Genomic DNA, 11,657 nt, shown 5'->3' on the forward strand with positions numbered 1-11,657 from the left:
TGCATTACATTCTGTTCAATGCACGTAGTGTTAAGTTTCACTACATAACTACTTGGGGTGATTTGGAACTGTATAGATATTGCAGGTAGCGTACTCAGTGCTATGGAATATTCAAATACAAGCTGAATTTAGGAAACTACTTCATAACGTTTAGCGTGCACAGCCAATGACTTGCTTTCCCTCAGTAAATGCTATAGTTCCTGTGTGTAAAAAAGGTGATTCTACTGAAAGTAACTTCACAACCTTTGGGAGCACACTCATAAAATTGTTTGCAGACTACTCTACATCCGATAGGAAGCAAACTAATAAGGGTTACATAAAGTTAGCACATAGCAGTTTTCAGGAAGTTTGAACTCTATGCTCCATTGAGCTGAAAGCATTACTTCTGCTTCAATCCACTTTGTGTTAAAGCTGTGTACATAACTACTCGGGTTGATTTGGAACTGTATAGATATTGCATGTAGCGTACTTAGTGCCATGGAAAACTCAGTTGCAAGCTGAATTCAAGAACCTACCTCATAACGTTTAGATTGTATCAGCCAATGACTTGCTTTAGTTCAGTAAACGCCAATGTTCCACAGTGTAGAAAGGGTGATGTTACTGAATGCAACTTCTGGTACATTGGTAGTACACTCATAAAATTGGTTGCAGACTACTCTAAATCATAGGGTGAGTAAAATTAGAAGGTTTACATCAAGTTAGCATTAGTAGTTTTCAGCAAAATTGAACTGTACACGCTTTTGAGCTCAATGCATTACATTCTATTCAATGCATTTAGTGTTACAGTTCTCTACATAACTACTTGGGGTGATTTGGAAGTGTATAGATATTGCATGTAGAGTACTCAGTGCTCTGCAATACTCAAATGCAAGCTGAATTCAGGAAACTACCTCATAACGTTTAGCGTGCAACAGCCAATGACTTGCTTTCATTCAGTAAACGCTATAGTTCGACTGTGTAATAAAGGTGATTCTACTGAAAGTAACCACAACCTTTGGGAGCACACTCATAAAATTGGTTGCAGACTACTCTACATCCTATAGGAAGCAAACAAATAAGGTTTACATAAAGTTAGCACATAGCAGTTTTCAGGAAATTTGAACTCTATGCTCCATTGAGCTGAAAGCTTTACTTCTTATTCAATGCACTTTGTGTTAAACCTGTGTACATAACTACTCGGGGTGATTTGGAAATGTATAGATATTGCATGTAGAGTACTTACTGCCATGGAAAACTCAGTTGCAAGCTGAATTCAAGAACCTACCTCATAACGTTTAGAGTGCAACAGCCAATGACTTGCTTTAGTCAGTAAACGCCAATGTTCCACAGTGTAGAAAGGGTGATGTTACTGAATGTAACTTCTGGTGCATTGGTAGTACACTCATAAAATTGGTTTTAGACTACTCTAAATCATAGGGTGAGTAAAATTAGAAGGTTTACATCAAGTTAGCACTTCGTAGTTTTCAGCAAAATTGAACTGTACACTCCATTGAGCTCAATGCATTACATTCTATTCAATGCATTTAGTGTTAAGTTTCTCTACATAACTACTTGGGGTGATTGGGAACTGTATAGATATTGCATGTAGAGTAATCAGTGCTATGGAATATTCAAATACAAGCTGAATTTAGGAAACTACTTCATAACGTTTAGCGTGCACAGCCAATGACTTGCTTTCCCTCAGTAAACGGTATAGTTCCTGTGTGTAAAAAAGGTGATTCTACTGAAAGTAACTTCACAACCTTTGGGAGCACACTCATAAAATTGGTTGCAGAGTACTCTACATCCGATAGGAAGCAAACTAATAAGGGTTACATAAAGTTAGCACATAGCAGTTTTCAGGAAATTTGAACTCTATGCTCCATTGAGCTGAAAGCTTTACTTCTTATTCAATGCACTTTGTGTTAAACCTGTGTACATAACTACTCGGGGTGATTTGGAAATGTATAGATATTGCATGTAGAGTACTTACTGCCATGGAAAACTCAGTTGCAAGCTGAATTCAAGAACCTACCTCATAACGTTTAGAGTGCAACAGCCAATGACTTGCTTTAGTCAGTAAACGCCAATGTTCCACAGTGTAGAAAGGGTGATGTTACTGAATGTAACTTCTGGTGCATTGGTAGTACACTCATAAAATTGGTTTTAGACTACTCTAAATCATAGGGTGAGTAAAATTAGAAGGTTTACATCAAGTTAGCACTTCGTAGTTTTCAGCAAAATTGAACTGTACACTCCATTGAGCTCAATGCATTACATTCTATTCAATGCATTTAGTGTTAAGTTTCTCTACATAACTACTTGGGGTGATTGGGAACTGTATAGATATTGCATGTAGAGTAATCAGTGCTATGGAATACTCAAATACAAGCTGAATTCAGGAAACTACCTCATTACGTTTATCGTGCAACAGTCAATGACTTTCTTTCATTCAGTAAACGCTATGGTTCCAGTTTGTGATAAAGGTGACTCTACTGAAAGTAACTTCACAAACTTTGGGAGCACACACATAAAATTGGTTGCAGAATACTCTACATCCTATAGGAAGCAAACTAATAAGGTTTACATAAAGTTAGCACATAGCAGTTTTCAGGAAATTTGAACTCTATGCTCCATTGAGCTGAAAGCATTACTTCTTATTCAATGCACTTTGTGTTAAAGCTGTGTACATAACTACTCGGGGTGATTTGGAACTGTATAGATATTGCATGTAGAGTACTTAGTGCTATGGAAAACTCAGTTGCAAGCTGAATTCAAGAAGCTACCCAATAACGTTTAGAGTGCAACAGCCAATGACTTGCTTTAGTTCAGTAAACGCCAATGTTCCACAGTGTAGAAAGGGTGATGTTACTGAATGCAACTTCTGGTACATTGGTAGTACACTCATAAAATTGGTTGCAGACTACTCTAAATCATAGGGTGAGTAAAATTAGAAGGTTTACATCAAGTTAGCATTAGTAGTTTTCAGCAAAATTGAACTGTACACGCTTTTGAGCTCAATGCATTACATTCTATTCAATGCATTTAGTGTTACAGTTCTCTACATAACTACTTGGGGTGATTTGGAAGTGTATAGATATTGCATGTAGAGTACTCAGTGCTCTGGAATACTCAAATGCAAGCTGAATTCAGGAAACTACCTCATAACGTTTAGCGTGCAACAGCCAATGACTTGCTTTCATTCAGTAAACGCTATAGTTCGACTGTGTAATAAAGGTGATTCTACTGAAAGTAACCACAACCTTTGGGAGCACACTCATAAAATTGGTTGCAGACTACTCTACATCCTATAGGAAGCAAACAAATAAGGTTTACATAAAGGTAGCACATAGCAGTTTTCAGGAAATTTGAACTCTATGCTCCATTGAGCTGAAAGCTTTACTTCTTATTCAATGCACTTTGTGTTAAACCTGTGTACATAACTACTCGGGGTGATTTGGAAATGTATAGATATTGCATGTAGAGTACTTACTGCCATGGAAAACTCAGTTGCAAGCTGAATTCAAGAACCTACCTCATAACGTTTAGAGTGCAACAGCCAATGACTTGCTTTAGTCAGTAAACGCCAATGTTCCACAGTGTAGAAAGGGTGATGTTACTGAATGTAACTTCTGGTGCATTGGTAGTACACTCATAAAATTGGTTTTAGACTACTCTAAATCATAGGGTGAGTAAAATTAGAAGGTTTACATCAAGTTAGCACTTCGTAGTTTTCAGCAAAATTGAACTGTACACTCCATTGAGCTCAATGCATTACATTCTATTCAATGCATTTAGTGTTAAGTTTCTCTACATAACTACTTGGGGTGATTGGGAACTGTATAGATATTGCATGTAGAGTAATCAGTGCTATGGAATATTCAAATACAAGCTGAATTTAGGAAACTACTTCATAACGTTTAGCGTGCACAGCCAATGACTTGCTTTCCCTCAGTAAACGGTATAGTTCCTGTGTGTAAAAAAGGTGATTCTACTGAAAGTAACTTCACAACCTTTGGGAGCACACTCATAAAATTGGTTGCAGAGTACTCTACATCCGATAGGAAGCAAACTAATAAGGGTTACATAAAGTTAGCACATAGCAGTTTTCAGGAAATTTGAACTCTATGCTCCATTGAGCTGAAAGCTTTACTTCTTATTCAATGCACTTTGTGTTAAACCTGTGTACATAACTACTCGGGGTGATTTGGAAATGTATAGATATTGCATGTAGAGTACTTACTGCCATGGAAAACTCAGTTGCAAGCTGAATTCAAGAACCTACCTCATAACGTTTAGAGTGCAACAGCCAATGACTTGCTTTAGTCAGTAAACGCCAATGTTCCACAGTGTAGAAAGGGTGATGTTACTGAATGTAACTTCTGGTGCATTGGTAGTACACTCATAAAATTGGTTTTAGACTACTCTAAATCATAGGGTGAGTAAAATTAGAAGGTTTACATCAAGTTAGCACTTCGTAGTTTTCAGCAAAATTGAACTGTACACTCCATTGAGCTCAATGCATTACATTCTATTCAATGCATTTAGTGTTAAGTTTCTCTACATAACTACTTGGGGTGATTGGGAACTGTATAGATATTGCATGTAGAGTAATCAGTGCTATGGAATACTCAAATACAAGCTGAATTCAGGAAACTACCTCATTACGTTTATCGTGCAACAGTCAATGACTTTCTTTCATTCAGTAAACGCTATGGTTCCAGTTTGTGATAAAGGTGACTCTACTGAAAGTAACTTCACAAACTTTGGGAGCACACACATAAAATTGGTTGCAGAATACTCTACATCCTATAGGAAGCAAACTAATAAGGTTTACATAAAGTTAGCACATAGCAGTTTTCAGGAAATTTGAACTCTATGCTCCATTGAGCTGAAAGCATTACTTCTTATTCAATGCACTTTGTGTTAAAGCTGTGTACATAACTACTCGGGGTGATTTGGAACTGTATAGATATTGCATGTAGAGTACTTAGTGCTATGGAAAACTCAGTTGCAAGCTGAATTCAAGAAGCTACCCAATAACGTTTAGAGTGCAACAGCCAATGACTTGCTTTAGTTCAGTAAACGCTAATGTTCCACAGTGTAGAAAGGGTGATGTTATTGAATGTAACTTCTGATGCATTGGTAGTACACTCATAAAATTGGTTTTAGGCTACTCTAAATCATAGGGTGAGTAAAATTAGAAGGTTTACATCAAGTTAGCATTAGTAGTTTTCAGCAAACTTGAACTGTACACTCCATTGTGCTCAATGCATTACATTCTGTTCAATGCACGTAGTGTTAAGTTTCACTACATAACTACTTGGGGTGATTTGGAACTGTATAGATTTTGCAGGTAGCGTACTCAGTGCTATGGAATACTCAAATACAAGCTGAATTTAGGAAACTACTTCATAACGTTTAGCGTGCAACAGCCAATGACTTGCTTTCACTCAGTAAACGCTATAGTTCCAGTTTGTAAAAAAGGTGATTCTACTGAAAGTAACTTCACAACATTTGCGAGCACACTCATAAAATTGGTTGCAGAGTACTCTACATCCTATAGGAAGCAAACTAATAAGGGTTACATAAAGTTAGCACATAGCAGTTTTCAGGAAGTTTGAACTCTATGCTCCATTGAGCTGAATGCATTACTTCTTATTCAATGCACTTTGTGTTAAAGCTGTGTACATAACTACTCGGGGTGATTTGGAACTGTATAGATATTGCATGTAGAGTACTTAGTGCTATGGAAAACTCAGTTGCAAGCTGAATTCAAGAAGCTACCCAATAACGTTTAGAGTGCAACAGCCAATGACTTGCTTTAGTTCAGTAAACGCCAATGTTCCACAGTGTAGAAAGGGTGATGTTATTGAATGTAACTTCTGGTGCATTGGTAGTACACTCATAAAATTGGTTTTAGGCTACTCTAAATCATAGGGTGAGTAAAATTAGAAGGTTTACATCAAGTTAGCATTAGTAGTTTTCAGCAAAATTGAACTGTACACTCCATTGAGCTCAATGCATTACATTCTGTTCAATGCACGTAGTGTTAAGTTTCACTACATAACTACTTGGGGTGATTTGGAACTGTATAGATATTGCAGGTAGCGTACTCAGTGCTATGGAATATTCAAATACAAGCTGAATTTGGAAACTACTTCATAACGTTTAGCGTGCACAGCCAATGACTTGCTTTCCCTCAGTAAACGCTATAGTTCCTGTGTGTAAAAAAGGTGATTCTACTGAAAGTAACTTCACAACCTTTGGGAGCACACTCATAAAATTGGTTGCAGAGTACTCTACATCCGATAGGAAGCAAACTAATAAGGGTTACATAAAGTTAGCACATAGCAGTTTTCAGGAAGTTTGAACTCTATGCTCCATTGAGCTGAAAGCATTACTTCTGCTTCAATCCACTTTGTGTTAAAGCTGTGTACATAACTACTCGGGGTGATTTGGAACTGTATAGATATTGCATGTAGCATACTTAGTGCCATGGAAAACTCAGTTGCAAGCTGAATTCAAGAACCTACCTCATAACGTTTAGATTGTATCAGCCAATGACTTGCTTTAGTTCAGTAAACGCCAATGTTCCACAGTGTAGAAAGGGTGATGTTACTGAATGCAACTTCTGGTACATTGGTAGTACACTCATAAAATTGGTTGCAGACTACTCTAAATCATAGGGTGAGTAAAATTAGAAGGTTTACATCAAGTTAGCATTAGTAGTTTTCAGCAAAATTGAACTGTACACGCTTTTGAGCTCAATGCATTACATTCTATTCAATGCATTTAGTGTTACAGTTCTCTACATAACTACTTGGGGTGATTTGGAAGTGTATAGATATTGCATGTAGAGTACTCAGTGCCATGGAATACTCAAATGCAAGCTGAATTCAGGAAACTACCTCATAACGTTTAGCGTGCAACAGCCAATGACTTGCTTTCATTCAGTAAACGCTATAGTTCGACTGTGTAATAAAGGTGATTCTACTGAAAGTAACCACAACCTTTGGGAGCACACTCATAAAATTGGTTGCAGACTACTCTACATCCTATAGGAAGCAAACAAATAAGGTTTACATAAAGTTAGCACATAGCAGTTTTCAGGAAATTTGAACTCTATGCTCCATTGAGCTGAAAGCTTTACTTCTTATTCAATGCACTTTGTGTTAAACCTGTGTACATAACTACTCGGGGTGATTTGGAAATGTATAGATATTGCATGTAGAGTACTTACTGCCATGGAAAACTCAGTTGCAAGCTGAATTCAAGAACCTACCTCATAACGTTTAGAGTGCAACAGCCAATGACTTGCTTTAGTCAGTAAACGCCAATGTTCCACAGTGTAGAAAGTGTGATGTTACTGAATGTAACTTCTGGTGCATTGGTAGTACACTCATAAAATTGGTTTTAGACTACTCTAAATCATAGGGTGAGTAAAATTAGAAGGTTTACATCAAGTTAGCACTTCGTAGTTTTCAGCAAAATTGAACTGTACACTCCATTGAGCTCAATGCATTACATTCTATTCAATGCATTTAGTGTTAAGTTTCTCTACATAACTACTTGGGGTGATTGGGAACTGTATAGATATTGCATGTAGAGTAATCAGTGCTATGGAATACTCAAATACAAGCTGAATTCAGGAAACTACCTCATTACGTTTATCGTGCAACAGTCAATGACTTTCTTTCATTCAGTAAACGCTATGGTTCCAGTTTGTGATAAAGGTGACTCTACTGAAAGTAACTTCACAAACTTTGGGAGCACACACATAAAATTGGTTGCAGAATACTCTACATCCTATAGGAAGCAAACTAATAAGGTTTACATAAAGTTAGCACATAGCAGTTTTCAGGAAATTTGAACTCTATGCTCCATTGAGCTGAAAGCATTACTTCTTATTCAATGCACTTTGTGTTAAAGCTGTGTACATAACTACTCGGGGTGATTTGGAACTGTATAGATATTGCATGTAGAGTACTTAGTGCTATGGAAAACTCAGTTGCAAGCTGAATTCAAGAAGCTACCCAATAACGTTTAGAGTGCAACAGCCAATGACTTGCTTTAGTTCAGTAAACGCCAATGTTCCACAGTGTAGAAAGGGTGATGTTATTGAATGTAACTTCTGATGCATTGGTAGTACACTCATAAAATTGGTTTTAGGCTACTCTAAATCATAGGGTGAGTAAAATTAGAAGGTTTACATCAAGTTAGCATTAGTAGTTTTCAGCAAACTTGAACTGTACACTCCATTGTGCTCAATGCATTACATTCTGTTCAATGCACGTAGTGTTAAGTTTCACTACATAACTACTTGGGGTGATTTGGAACTGTATAGATTTTGCAGGTAGCGTACTCAGTGCTATGGAATACTCAAATACAAGCTGAATTTAGGAAACTACTTCATAACGTTTAGCGTGCAACAGCCAATGACTTGCTTTCACTCAGTAAACGCTATAGTTCCAGTTTGTAAAAAAGGTGATTCTACTGAAAGTAACTTCACAACATTTGCGAGCACACTCATAAAATTGGTTGCAGAGTACTCTACATCCTATAGGAAGCAAACTAATAAGGGTTACATAAAGTTAGCACATAGCAGTTTTCAGGAAGTTTGAACTCTATGCTCCATTGAGCTGAATGCATTACTTCTTATTCAATGCACTTTGTGTTAAAGCTGTGTACATAACTACTCGGGGTGATTTGGAACTGTATAGATATTGCATGTAGAGTACTTAGTGCTATGGAAAACTCAGTTGCAAGCTGAATTCAAGAAGCTACCCAATAACGTTTAGAGTGCAACAGCCAATGACTTGCTTTAGTTCAGTAAACGCCAATGTTCCACAGTGTAGAAAGGGTGATGTTATTGAATGTAACTTCTGGTGCATTGGTAGTACACTCATAAAATTGGTTTTAGGCTACTCTAAATCATAGGGTGAGTAAAATTAGAAGGTTTACATCAAGTTAGCATTAGTAGTTTTCAGCAAAATTGAACTGTACACTCCATTGAGCTCAATGCATTACATTCTGTTCAATGCACGTAGTGTTAAGTTTCACTACATAACTACTTGGGGTGATTTGGAACTGTATAGATATTGCAGGTAGCGTACTCAGTGCTATGGAATATTCAAATACAAGCTGAATTTGGAAACTACTTCATAACGTTTAGCGTGCACAGCCAATGACTTGCTTTCCCTCAGTAAACGCTATAGTTCTTGTGTGTAAAAAAGGAGATTCTACTGAAAGTAACCACAACCTTTGGGAGCACACTCATAAAATTGGTTGCAGACTACTCTACATCCTATAGGAAGCAAACAAATAAGGTTTACATAAAGTTAGCACATAGCAGTTTTCAGGAAATTTGAACTCTATGCTCCATTGAGCTGAAAGCTTTACTTCTTATTCAATGCACTTTGTGTTAAACCTGTGTACATAACTACTCGGGGTGATTTGGAAATGTATAGATATTGCATGTAGAGTACTTACTGCCATGGAAAACTCAGTTGCAAGCTGAATTCAAGAACCTACCTCATAACGTTTAGAGTGCAACAGCCAATGACTTGCTTTAGTCAGTAAACGCCAATGTTCCACAGTGTAGAAAGGGTGATGTTACTGAATGTAACTTCTGGTGCATTGGTAGTACACTCATAAAATTGGTTTTAGACTACTCTAAATCATAGGGTGAGTAAAATTAGAAGGTTTACATCAAGTTAGCACTTCGTAGTTTTCAGCAAAATTGAACTGTACACTCCATTGAGCTCAATGCATTACATTCTATTCAATGCATTTAGTGTTAAGTTTCTCTACATAACTACTTGGGGTGATTGGGAACTGTATAGATATTGCATGTAGAGTAATCAGTGCTATGGAATACTCAAATACAAGCTGAATTCAGGAAACTACCTCATTACGTTTATCGTGCAACAGTCAATGACTTTCTTTCATTCAGTAAACGCTATGGTTCCAGTTTGTGATAAAGGTGACTCTACTGAAAGTAACTTCACAAACTTTGGGAGCACACACATAAAATTGGTTGCAGAATACTCTACATCCTATAGGAAGCAAACTAATAAGGTTTACATAAAGTTAGCACATAGCAGTTTTCAGGAAATTTGAACTCTATGCTCCATTGAGCTGAAAGCATTACTTCTTATTCAATGCACTTTGTGTTAAAGCTGTGTACATAACTACTCGGGGTGATTTGGAACTGTATAGATATTGCATGTAGAGTACTTAGTGCTATGGAAAACTCAGTTGCAAGCTGAATTCAAGAAGCTACCCAATAACGTTTAGAGTGCAACAGCCAATGACTTGCTTTAGTTCAGTAAACGCCAATGTTCCACAGTGTAGAAAGGGTGATGTTATTGAATGTAACTTCTGATGCATTGGTAGTACACTCATAAAATTGGTTTTAGGCTACTCTAAATCATAGGGTGAGTAAAATTAGAAGGTTTACATCAAGTTAGCATTAGTAGTTTTCAGCAAACTTGAACTGTACACTCCATTGTGCTCAATGCATTACATTCTGTTCAATGCACGTAGTGTTAAGTTTCACTACATAACTACTTGGGGTGATTTGGAACTGTATAGATTTTGCAGGTAGCGTACTCAGTGCTATGGAATACTCAAATACAAGCTGAATTTAGGAAACTACTTCATAACGTTTAGCGTGCAACAGCCAATGACTTGCTTTCACTCAGTAAACGCTATAGTTCCAGTTTGTAAAAAAGGTGATTCTACTGAAAGTAACTTCACAACATTTGCGAGCACACTCATAAAATTGGTTGCAGAGTACTCTACATCCTATAGGAAGCAAACTAATAAGGGTTACATAAAGTTAGCACATAGCAGTTTTCAGGAAGTTTGAACTCTATGCACCATTGAGCTGAATGCATTACTTCTTATTCAATGCACTTTGTGTTAAAGCTGTGTACATAACTACTCGGGGTGATTTGGAACTGTATAGATATTGCATGTAGAGTACTTAGTGCTATGGAAAACTCAGTTGCAAGCTGAATTCAAGAAGCTACCCAATAACGTTTAGAGTGCAACAGCCAATGACTTGCTTTAGTTCAGTAAACGCCAATGTTCCACAGTGTAGAAAGGGTGATGTTATTGAATGTAACTTCTGGTGCATTGGTAGTACACTCATAAAATTGGTTTTAGGCTACTCTAAATCATAGGGTGAGTAAAATTAGAAGGTTTACATCAAGTTAGCATTAGTAGTTTTCAGCAAAATTGAACTGTACACTCCATTGAGCTCAATGCATTACATTCTGTTCAATGCACGTAGTGTTAAGTTTCACTACATAACTACTTGGGGTGATTTGGAACTGTATAGATATTGCAGGTAGCGTACTCAGTGCTATGGAATATTCAAATACAAGCTGAATTTGGAAACTACTTCATAACGTTTAGCGTGCACAGCCAATGACTTGCTTTCCCTCAGTAAACGCTATAGTTCTTGTGTGTAAAAAAGGAGATTCTACTGAAAGTAACTTCACAACCTTTGGGAGCACACTCATAAAATTGGTTGCAGAGTACTCTACATCCGATAGGAAGCAAACTAATAAGGGTTACATAAAGTTAGCACATAGCAGTTTTCAGGAAGTTTGAACTCTATGCTCCATTGAGCTGAAAGCATTACTTCTGCTTCAATCCACTTTGTGTTA

Source organism: Hypanus sabinus, chromosome 27 (assembly GCF_030144855.1).
Source record: "Hypanus sabinus isolate sHypSab1 chromosome 27, sHypSab1.hap1, whole genome shotgun sequence".
NCBI lineage: Eukaryota > Metazoa > Chordata > Chondrichthyes > Myliobatiformes > Dasyatidae > Hypanus > Hypanus sabinus.